The sequence below is a fragment of the Schistocerca gregaria genome, unplaced genomic scaffold (genome assembly GCF_023897955.1).
Source record: "Schistocerca gregaria isolate iqSchGreg1 unplaced genomic scaffold, iqSchGreg1.2 ptg000167l, whole genome shotgun sequence".
Taxonomy (NCBI): domain Eukaryota; kingdom Metazoa; phylum Arthropoda; class Insecta; order Orthoptera; family Acrididae; genus Schistocerca; species Schistocerca gregaria.
The window spans coordinates 1,439,562-1,450,265 of record NW_026061723.1 but is presented as its reverse complement, the minus strand read 5'-3'; the positions used below and the strand labels follow the sequence as shown (position 1 = coordinate 1,450,265).

General features: G+C 42.2%; 1 non-coding gene across 1 annotated transcript; it reads left to right on the top strand.

The window, feature by feature from the left end:
• Nucleotides 1-2,919: 2,919 nt before the first annotated feature.
• Trnat-ugu (transfer RNA threonine (anticodon UGU)) lies at nt 2,920-2,994 on the top strand. The gene has a single exon. It is a non-coding gene; the product is annotated as a tRNA-Thr (tRNA).
• Nucleotides 2,995-10,704: the final 7,710 nt, after the last annotated feature.

Genomic DNA, 10,704 nt, shown 5'->3' with positions numbered 1-10,704 from the left:
TTATAGAAATGTTTTTCGTTGTATATCCTCACCATCGGTACTGAATTTACTGTAAAATTATTTGCTCACTTTTCGGAACTTCCGTTCATAGTAAATCGATACTATTTGAAGCCGTGGTAGACACGAGTCTAGTGTGCTTCACCTTCAGCACCTTCTGTGTCAGTCTCGGTTAATATGTCGCTGATTTCACAACGAACAGTTCGTTGTCTACTGAGTATACTGTCTGTTGCACGACACTATCCCTCCCACGCTGCTAAATGTAGGTCGTCGGCAAAATATGACTGCAGTGGAACAAGGGCGTCTGCAGAAATTTCCCCAGGAGGTGGTGGTGGCATTGGTAGTGGTGTGTGTGTGTGTGTGTGTGTGTGTGTGTGTGTGTGTGTGTGGAGGACTATTACTATGAAACTCACACAGTCCAGACCGCCAAGGAAAATAAACCTTGAGATTTGGAAAGAGTGTTGATCTTATACCGCTTATACTGCATATTTCAAAATTCCACCTCTAAGGGGGAGACGCAGGACATGAAAGGATTTCTGAATCATGTAGCTATTAAGGTAATTTTGAAGCTAGGCATACGAACATTTGTATCTGGTTTCTAGGTCAGAAATAAAGAAATATGTGTTCCAGTATCTTTGGGAATTTAACCTCTATGAGGTGAAATAGTGGATGAACATTTTATTTTGAGATAAATAATTATGGAAGAACTATGAAAGTATTTTTAAGGCTACATCTACGAAAATTGGTATTTGACTTCAAGGCTACAAATAAGAAAATACGTGTTTCGGTGTTTTTGGAAGTTCAACCCCTAAGGGGATGAAATAGAGTGAGCTGGTGCGTTTCTGGCGCCAGTTTCCGTCGATCGTTGTTTCGATCTTTGAGTCGCGGTCCAGAGGACACTGCTCCCTAAGCGACTGTAGTAGTTCTCTGTGCAGCCCAACATCGGGCTTACCACGCTTACACTGGACACAGTTGCCAACAAATCGCCTGCCATCGCGATATAGGTTGGGCCAAAACATGTATTCCTGAACTCGGTTCAAGGTCTTGAAGAACCCCAAATGACCCCCGTCCGCCGACTCGTGGAAATATCTGAGTGCCATGCTAACTCGTTCCTGTGGAATACAGACCTTCACTTGGCCACGGTTGGCTCCCCCTTTACACAAGAGGCCCGCACGAAGGCAACAGCTAGTGACGACGTCGCCATCCACAAACTGCTGCATATTCGGTCCCCATCCGGCGTCCTCGGCCTGTTTGCCGGCTAAGTCGAAGAAGAAGCCGGGTGTCTCGGAGAGAAGGAAATTCACCCCCAGATCCGGCTCCACGTTTCTGAAAATGGTTCATTATGAAAGCATTATGAAAGCATATCTGACAATTCGTATTCGGCTAATCTGTTACAATTTTTAAAAACTACGTGTTTCACTGGTTTTTAACTTCGAGCATAAGGGGATGAAAATTTTAATGAAATATTTATTGCGTTATATTAAAATATTTTAAATCTGCATCTACGAAAACCGGTATTTCACTTCTCAATTAGATATAAAGAAATATGCGTTATACAAACAAGAATACAAACGGCTTGATTAACAAAAACCTTGGACCCCAGCTGTCAGCATTGCTTTTTGGTCATTCAGCAAAAGACCATGCTTCAACGGCGTTAAGTTTAGAAAAGTTTAGAAAGTGTTGCAGTTTATAAAAGACATAAAAAAAACGATTAAAGAAAAAATGCTTTGCAGACCATGAACGGTCTAAGTAAGTAAAGAAGCGGATGATAAGCTAGCTCTTTATGCAAATAAGTTGGTCAGTTTAAGTTCCGAGACATGTCATGCAGCAGGAACGGAATCCTATAGTTGCTACGATTGGCTAAAGGAAAGGTTTTGCAGAATCACGCGAAATCACTTGTGCAAGTGGCTGAGAATCTCGTAATGAATAAAAATTCTGTACTGAGAATTCCAAGGTGGGAGAGGCGAGATTCCTCCCCCCCCCCCCCCGTTCCCCCTTCTCAGAATCCTATCCTTCTTTACCTACAGCAAAAAATAAATAAATAAATAAAACTAGAGAAATTTCTACTGTGAAACTATTTGCATACAAGAGAACGGCCATTAAAATTTAACTCTTCAAAGTTTTAAGCCCTGCCCCGTTCGAAAATTCAATTTCTTTGTAGTTGCATTTTTTAAAGGTGTACTTGTCTAGACTCCTGGAACGGAAAGGTTTTTTTTTTTAATCCGTGCTTTACAAAAGTTTCTACAGTCCATTGTTTGAAGCAGTGTCACGGCTGCCATGAGCCGCGCGGGGTACCCGCCATGTGTCCAACGCCTTGTCACGGTTCGCGCGGCTCCCCCCGTTGGAGGTTCGAGTCCTCCCTCGGGCATGGTTGTGTGTGTGTTGTCCTTAGCATAAGTTACTGTAAGTAGTGTGCAAACATACGGACTGATGGTTCAAATGGCTCTGAGCACTTTGGGACTTAACATCTGAGGTCATCAGTTTCCTAGAACTTAGAACGACTTAAACGTAACTAAATTAAGGACATCACACACACCCATGCTCGAGGCAGGATTTGAACCTGCGACCGTAGCGGTCGCGTGGCTCCCGACTGAAGTGCCTACAACCGCTCGGCCACATCGGCCGGTCTATCATGTATTCTAGAAGAGTTGCAAGGTCGTCAGTGGCGCCTGTTCTTTCGAGAGCAGTTACTATCTTCATATCTATGGTTAAACGTTACCCAGCCATTGACCTTCGTCTGTGCGAATGCGCACAGGTTGCCGGAACTCTTACGGGAATCGTCACCTTAGTGTGAGCCAGTAATGAGTGGATGGACAAATACCTATTAAGTACATTACGTATGCGGATTGTGGACGGTTGGGGATGTGAGTCTCACGGGAAGCGTGCGAGGGATAAATTCCTGCAGTCGTGCTGTTCATGTGTGCCCTCGATGGCTCAGATGGATTGAGCGTCTGCCTTGTAAGCAGGAGATTCTGGGTTCGAGTCCCAGTAGGGGCACACTTTTCAGCTGTCCCCATCGAAGTATATCAACAACACCTGTCGGCAGCTGAGGGTTTCAATTAATTATCAGTTGTGAAGGTGATTCGATGAACCCTTTGCCAGGCACTTAAATGTGTTTTGCAGGGTATCCATATAGATGTAGATGATAACTCGTCCCGTGTCGCACGTGCTCAAAATGATTCATACTGCAGAATGCATGCAAACATACTCACCGAAAATACGGACGAATATCAAGTGCAGGCTGCCGAGTGCTGCATATCCAGCTTTGACAGATCGGCTTTTCCTGCCAAGAAGAACAGGAAGTTGCTGTCTAGGAACAATCAGAGGTAGAGGAAGGGTTGATAAATACTCCTTGACTTGCAGACTAAACGTAAATAACGAAAATACATTTTTGGTAAAAATTGGTCAAAACATAATCGGTTGCCCTCCGTATTGGATTAGCTGTTTTGAATATTGAAAATCTGACTTCAGATTCGTTTTCAGCGACATTAAAAATATATATGTAACACTCAGTTCATGCAAATCGAAGTAATAATATAACTAAATGTTTTCCCTAAACTTTGAACACATTTTTTTCGGGTAACTATTTTCTCAGAACGGCATGCAGCATAAATTAAAAGTGGTTCGTTCTCTTAACATCTACCTCTGACCCCTAAAAGTAAACACTTTTCTTAGGAACTTATAGCTATAATATGACATTTGTTAATATTAACTAATTTTTGTGTAGGCATAAGGAGTGAAACAAACCCTCAAAAATCGAACTCAAAGTTCGAATTAGCACTGTATCGTTAAATTTAAGGTTGTTTCATTGCGGTTAGGTATACGCTCCCATAAATTTTATGTTTTATCGACTGATGTTATCCATTTTCAATTTCAGAGGAATAATTTAGTATCAACTGATGTTACCCATTTTTGAATTCAGGTAACATATGAGGTGCCACACTGCACGCGCTCTGCGTACTCCAGTCTCGCAGGCCCTTGATCAAATCATAATTACGGGCGCCATTTTTTATTGAAAATCTAAAATTAAGCTCATAGTATTATCACTCGTAATTCCCAAACAGATCTTTCGAATGTATTTTCATTGTCTCAAAAAGAATTTCAAATGTACCCTTTTTTGCTCATTTGTATGAGAACCTGGCCGTAACGCCGGAATATAGTCACTAGATTTTTTTTCAGAGACGCTGTACGTTCGCGAGAAGACTTTCGTTCTGCGCGTGTCGAAGGACATTCCTCAGATATTACTGTGTGTGTGCTACTCAGTCGTGCCATTTAAGTGTACATCTTTGCATAGTTTTCCTTTCACGATGTAAACAGTGTTCCGCTCAGTTGCTAACTGGCCAGTGAGTGGTTCCGAAGGTGTCGGATTTGCGGTGCGTTTGGTCTGCTAGGACAACAGCAGACTGGCGTGGTGCGATGGCAGAAGCAGACACTGAGGGAGCTAGCTGCTGGGACGCCAGCGAACAATTTATGCCAAGTAAGACGAAGAGGACTATTCTAAAATTACGAGCCGTCTAAAAAGTGTTTACCATTGGTAAATCTTGCTGTTGAGTCTGACAAAACTGACAGTTTTTCCTAGAGATACAGGAAATCCCCCCACCCCCACTCAATGAATATTTGGTTGTGATGACAGGCCGATTGGTAGTGTAGCCCGAGATCTAAGTTAGGTTGGAAGGTGGTAATTTGATTGAGAGTTGTTTACGCCAACGATTATGAATGCCGACTAAACGTTGTGCGAGCAGATTGCCCTGTAGCGTAGCCTAGTGTTTCCGTCCGCGCCACATTTAACACACTTTCTCTAACTGTGTACAAAAGTCTCACAACAGCCACGATAACTACGTTTCTGGTGGGGGGAGGGTAGAGTCCACTATGTAACTTTCACGGCAAATTTTAGTAACCGCATAAACTAACCGAAATAGAAGCGTAATTTTAACTATATTTCCTTTTGTGGCAAAATAATGGTTCTCCTCTTTCGGCAGCAGCTGTTATATGTAGGCGACTTACTAGTTTTTTTTAACTCTGAATCATGATCTCAAGAGACGCAGTGCTTTTTTTACGTTACTTGATTTGTGGTCTATAGTAAACAATGCAACGAATTGGTAAATTCTTTGAAGTTTGACGTGTGTTACATAGACGACGTCTGCAATGTTCGTAAGGCCAAGTTTGCATATATTCGGTGTCTGTTTTTTTGGCCATGTACTGTATAATTAAGGGGAGGAGGATTATGTTCAAGGAGCAGTGCATTAGCAGTCTATGGAGAAATTGAGAATTTGGATCTAACGAACGGCATGCTCGGGCAGTTCGTGATATTCTGTTGACCACTGTGTAATTCGGACACAGTGATCATTGCCTCTCCCTAGTAACCAGGGGACTCGGGTGCTAATCCTGGTCTGGCACAAATTTTCAACAGTGCCCATTGACTAAAGTCTGTGCCCATTGTCAGCTAATATCATTGTTTCGGTGTTAAATAGTATTTTGTTCGCGATACGTGGTTTAGCTTTTTCATGGATAACAGCTTTGAAAAGCGTACAGGTTATATTGATATTCGCTCGACGTTAGTCCAAGGCAACTATAGCGATTTATAAACACAGTTGTAGTTCGTATTAAGCCCACATACGTAATTGTGTCCTGTGTTTCTTTACCAAGAACTACTCCGTAAGTAATTCCCCTGTAGTGGTTGTTTGTTATAGTATTTTGTTTAAATATTTATAGACTGCAGGCTTGGATGAAATATGAAACACATATCCGAAGTTCCTGTTGATATTGCAGATACTGTTTCATCCGTACTAGGGGCCAAAACATTTCATCAAATACAGAAGGACACAATTTGTCTCGAGATTTAGCAATTTTTCGTAATAGAGGCCTTGCGTCGATATGTTTTTCTCTAATTCTTGTTTGGATTTAATCTTAAAACACACTAACTCTTCCACCACTTATTCGATATGTGTTTTCATCCCTTTCGTAGCCTAGAGTTCCTAAACGGTTGATAATATTAATAATTTCCATTCTCAATTTTATTTTCTGTAAAATCTCCTGTTTATGGTTATTGCTAACATGTTTCACGTTCTCACTTTTATTATTTTTATTTTTCTAGTTTTGTGCCTTGTAGCCAAATTTTCTTTGAATCTGGTTTTCAATTCTGAAATAGTAACAGTTGAAGGTAAAGAGAAGATTGCGGTCTATTTGAGGAGAGTGGCTTGGAGATTTTTTATAACAGACGTATACAGGTCATGGGGATCCTTACCTATATACATTTACTTCGAGTGTGATGTAGCCCATTCTCTTGTCATGATCTCGGCTGTATCGTAGCACATTGTCTCGGTTAGGTTGGAGATTTCTGTTGAGTGTTGCCGAAGTCAACGAAAGTGATTACAAAGTAAAGACTGTGCTAACAGAACGATCTCTAGCGTAGTCCAACACGTTCTTTCTGTCCTTTTAAAGCCTCTTTTAATTAAAAATAACTAAAGCTGCAAGATACAATCACAAAAACTGTATTACGTAATAGAGTAATCCCAGACTATTGTTGTGTAAGTTGTGTGCGTACACTATTTTTTTTGTCAGTGAATATACACTTTTTTACTCATTTGCTGGGTTTCAGTTTTCCCCGTTTTCTGGCAAAAAACATTTTCCTGTGAAGGGCCCATTAGCTTGTCGGTTATATTTGTGACATTCTCGACGGTCAGTAATTTCGTGATAGTATATCCACCGGCGTCATTGTTAACATCGGATATAGATTTAAGTATTAGGAAGGCTAATATGAAGCTAATGCATGAGTAGGTCTAATAATTAATAAAAATAGGAATGCGGGTAAGCTACTACATACAGCATAGTGAACGCATTGTTGTGGCCAAGATAGCCACGAATCCCACGCCTACCAAAGTCGTAAAAGTAGTCCTCAGATGATGAAGAAATTGATGGAATGTGTGATGAGATAAAAGAAATCATTCAGATAGTGACGGGAGATGAAAATTTAATATTAATGGGTGACTGGAATTCGACAGTAGGAAATGGAAGAAAAGGAAACGTAGTAGGTGAATATGGAATGGGGGTAAAAAATTAAAGAGGAAGCCGCCTGGTAGGCTTTTGCCCAGAGCATAACTTAATCATAACTAACACTTGGTTCAAAAATCATGAAAGAAGGTTGTATACGTGGAAGAGACCTGGAGATACTGCAATATTTCATATAGATTATATAATGGTAAGACAGAGATTTAGGAACCATATTTTAAATTGTATGACATTTCCAGGGGCAAATGTGAACTCTGATCACAATATATTGATTATGAACTGTAGATTAAAACTGAAGAAACTGGAAAAAGGTGGGAATTTAAGGAGATGGGACCTGAAAGAACTGACAGAATCAGAAGTTGTACAGTGTTTCAGGAAGAGCATTAGGGAATGATCTACAGGAATGGGGGAACGTAATACAGTGTGATGGGGGATCTGAGTGGTGTACTGTCAAGGGGGAGGGGGTTCCTCAGGGATCAGTGTTGGGGCCGCTATAGTTCCTTATTTATATAAATGATATGCCCTCAAGTATTACGGGTAACTCTAAAATATTTTTGTTTGCTGATGACACTAGCTTGGTAGTAAAGGATGTTGTGTGCAACATTGACTCCGTTTCAAGTAGTGCAGTACATGACCTCAGTCCATGGCTTGTAGAAAATAAACTAACGTTAAATCACAGTAAGATTCAGTTTTTACAGTTTCTAACACACAATTCAACAAAACCTGACGTTTTAATATCACAGCATAGGCATATGATTAGTGAAACTGAACGGTTCAAATTCCTAGGTGTTCAAATAAATAGTAAGGTGTTGTGGAAAGCCCACGTTCAGGATCTTGTTCAAAGACTTAATACTGCCATTTTCACTATTCGAACGGTACCGAAAGTGAGTGATACTTCGCCAAGTAAATTAGTCTACTTTGCTTATTTCCATTCACTTATGTCGTATGGTATTATGTTTTTGGGTAACTCTTCCCATTCTAGAAGGATATTTTTGGCTCAGAAACGAGAGGTTCGGGCAAAAAGTGGTGTGAGTTCACGAACCTCTTGTCGACCTCTGTTCAGGGAGTCTGGGTATTTTGACATTGGCCTCTCAATATGTATATTCCTTATTGTCGTTTCTTGTTACCAATATTAGTTTATTTCCAACAATAAGCAGCTTTCACTCGGTTAATACTCGGGAGAAATCAAACCTCCATTTGGATCGGACTTCCTTAACTCTTGTGCAAAAATGTGTGCAGTATACTGCTGCATCCATTTTCAATAAGCTGCCACTCGAATTCAAAAATCTTAGCAGTAATCCACGCGCTTTCAAATCGAAACTGGAGTGTTTCCTCATGGGTCACTCCTTCTATTCTGTCGAGGAGTTAATTGAAAACTTAAGCTGATTCTCATTGTACTGCTGATAGCGTTTGCTTAAACTTATGGACTGATTTTCTCTCAGGTTCATGAACATGTATTTTTATCTGTTATTACTTTTATGTTGTAAGTTCATGTGTCGCCCTAACCGCCGTCTGCTTCACGTCTGCTGTGCAGCGAGCTACCTTAATTTAAGTATTAACTGTATTTTTCTTACTTGTCACTTCTTCTTCCGTGTGTTTTTGCTTTTGCTGCCTCGGAGTGTAGCGGCAGTGGGGAGTCTAGTGCGTCGCATGGTGCACCCCAGGTGTTAGATGCTTCACCCACTGTCCCTGCTGTCGAGACATCTTCGCGGGTACCGGGCGCGGCTGGCCACCCTCTCCCCAAGGGGAGTGGCGGGTTCAGCGGCGTTCGCGGCGCACGAGGCGGAGGGTCAATGTGGAGGCTGGCCGTGTGGCATCGCCCGCTCTGCCTGTGAATGGACATGTGGCTGCTCCTTCAGCAAGGTCCGAGCAGGCACACGGGGGGAGGGGTTTATTAGTTATTGGGAGCTCCAACGTTAGGCTGGTGATGGAGCCCCTTAGGGAAATAGCGGAAAGGTCGGGGAAGAAGGCCAGTGTTCACTCTGTGTGCTTGCCGGGGGGTCTCATCCGAGATGTGGAGGGGGCCCTACCGGCGGCGATAGAGAGCACTGGGTGCACCCGACTGCAAATTGTTGCTGATGTCGGCACCAATGACTCCTGCCGTCTGGGTTCAGAGGTCATCCTCAGTTCGTACAGGCGGTTGGCGGAGTTGGTGAAGGCGGAAAGCCTCGCTCGCGGGGTGGAATCAGAGCTAACTATTTGTAGTATCGTTCCCAGAACCGATCGCGGTCCTCTGGTTTGGATCCGAGTGGAAGGCTTAAACCAGAGGCTCAGACGATTCTTCGGAGAGCTGGGGTGCAAATTTCTCGACCTCCGCAATGGGGTGGAGAAATGTAAGGTCCCCCTGAATAGGTCAGCCGTGCACTACACGCCGGAAGCGGCTACGAGGGTAGCGGAGTACGTGTGGAGTGCACATGGGCTTTTTATTAGGTTAGAGAATTCCCTCCCTAGGCCCGACAAGACGCCTCCTGAGACGCGGCAAGGCAGGAGTAGGCAAAATGCGACAGGGAATAACAATATTAATGTGCTAATAGTAAACTGCAGGAGCGTCTATAGAAAGGTCCCAGAACTGCTCTCATTAATAAACGGTCACAACGCCCATATAGTACTAGGGACAGAAAGTTGGCTGAAACCACATGTAAACAGTAATGAAATCCTAAACTCCGATTAGAATGTATATCGCAGAGAAAGGCTGGACAGTAAAGGGGGAGGCGTGTTTATAGCGATAAGAAGTGCAATAGTATCGAAGGAAATTGACGGAGATTCTAATTGTGAAATGATTTGGGTGAAGGTCACGGTTAAAGCAGGCTCAGACATGGTAATTGGATGTCTCTATAGGCCCCCAGGCTCAGCAGCTGTTGTGGCTCAGCACCAGAAGAATAATTTGGAAAATATTTCGAGTAGATTTCCCCACCATGTTATAGTTCTGGGTGGAGATTTTAATTTGCTGGATATAGACTGGGAGACTCAAACGTTCATAACGGGTGGCAGGGACAAAGAATCTAGTGAAATATTTTTAAGTGCTTTATCTGAAAACTACCTTGAGCAGTTAAACAAAGAACCGACTCGTGGCGATAATATATTAGACGTTCTGGTGACAAACAGACCCGAACTATTTGAATCAGTTAATGCAGAACAGGGAATCAGCGATCATAAAGTGGTTACTGCAACGACGATTTCAGCCGTAAATAGAAATATTAAAAAAGGTAATAAGATTTTTCTGTTTAGCAAAAGTGACAAAAAGCAGATTACAGAGTACCTGACGGCTCAACACAAAAGTTTTGTCTCAAGTACAGATAGTGTTGAGGATCAGTGGACAAAGTTCAAAACCATCGTACAATATGCGTTAGATGAGTATGTGCCAAGCAAGATCGTAAGAAATGGAAAAGAGCCACCGTGGTACAACAACCGAGTTAGAAAACTGCTGCGGAAGCAAAGGGAACTTCACAGCAAACATAAACATAGACAAAGCCTTGCAGACAAACAAAAATTACGCGAAGCGAAATGTAGTGTGAGGAGGGCTATGCGAGAGGCTTTCAGTGAATTCGAAAGTAAAGTTCTATGTACTGAATTGGCAGAAAATCGTAAGAAATTTTGGTCCTATGTCAAAGCGGTAGGTGGATCAAAACAAAATGTCCAGACACTCTGTGGCCAAAATGGTACTGAAACAGAGGATGACAGACTAAAGGCCGAAATACT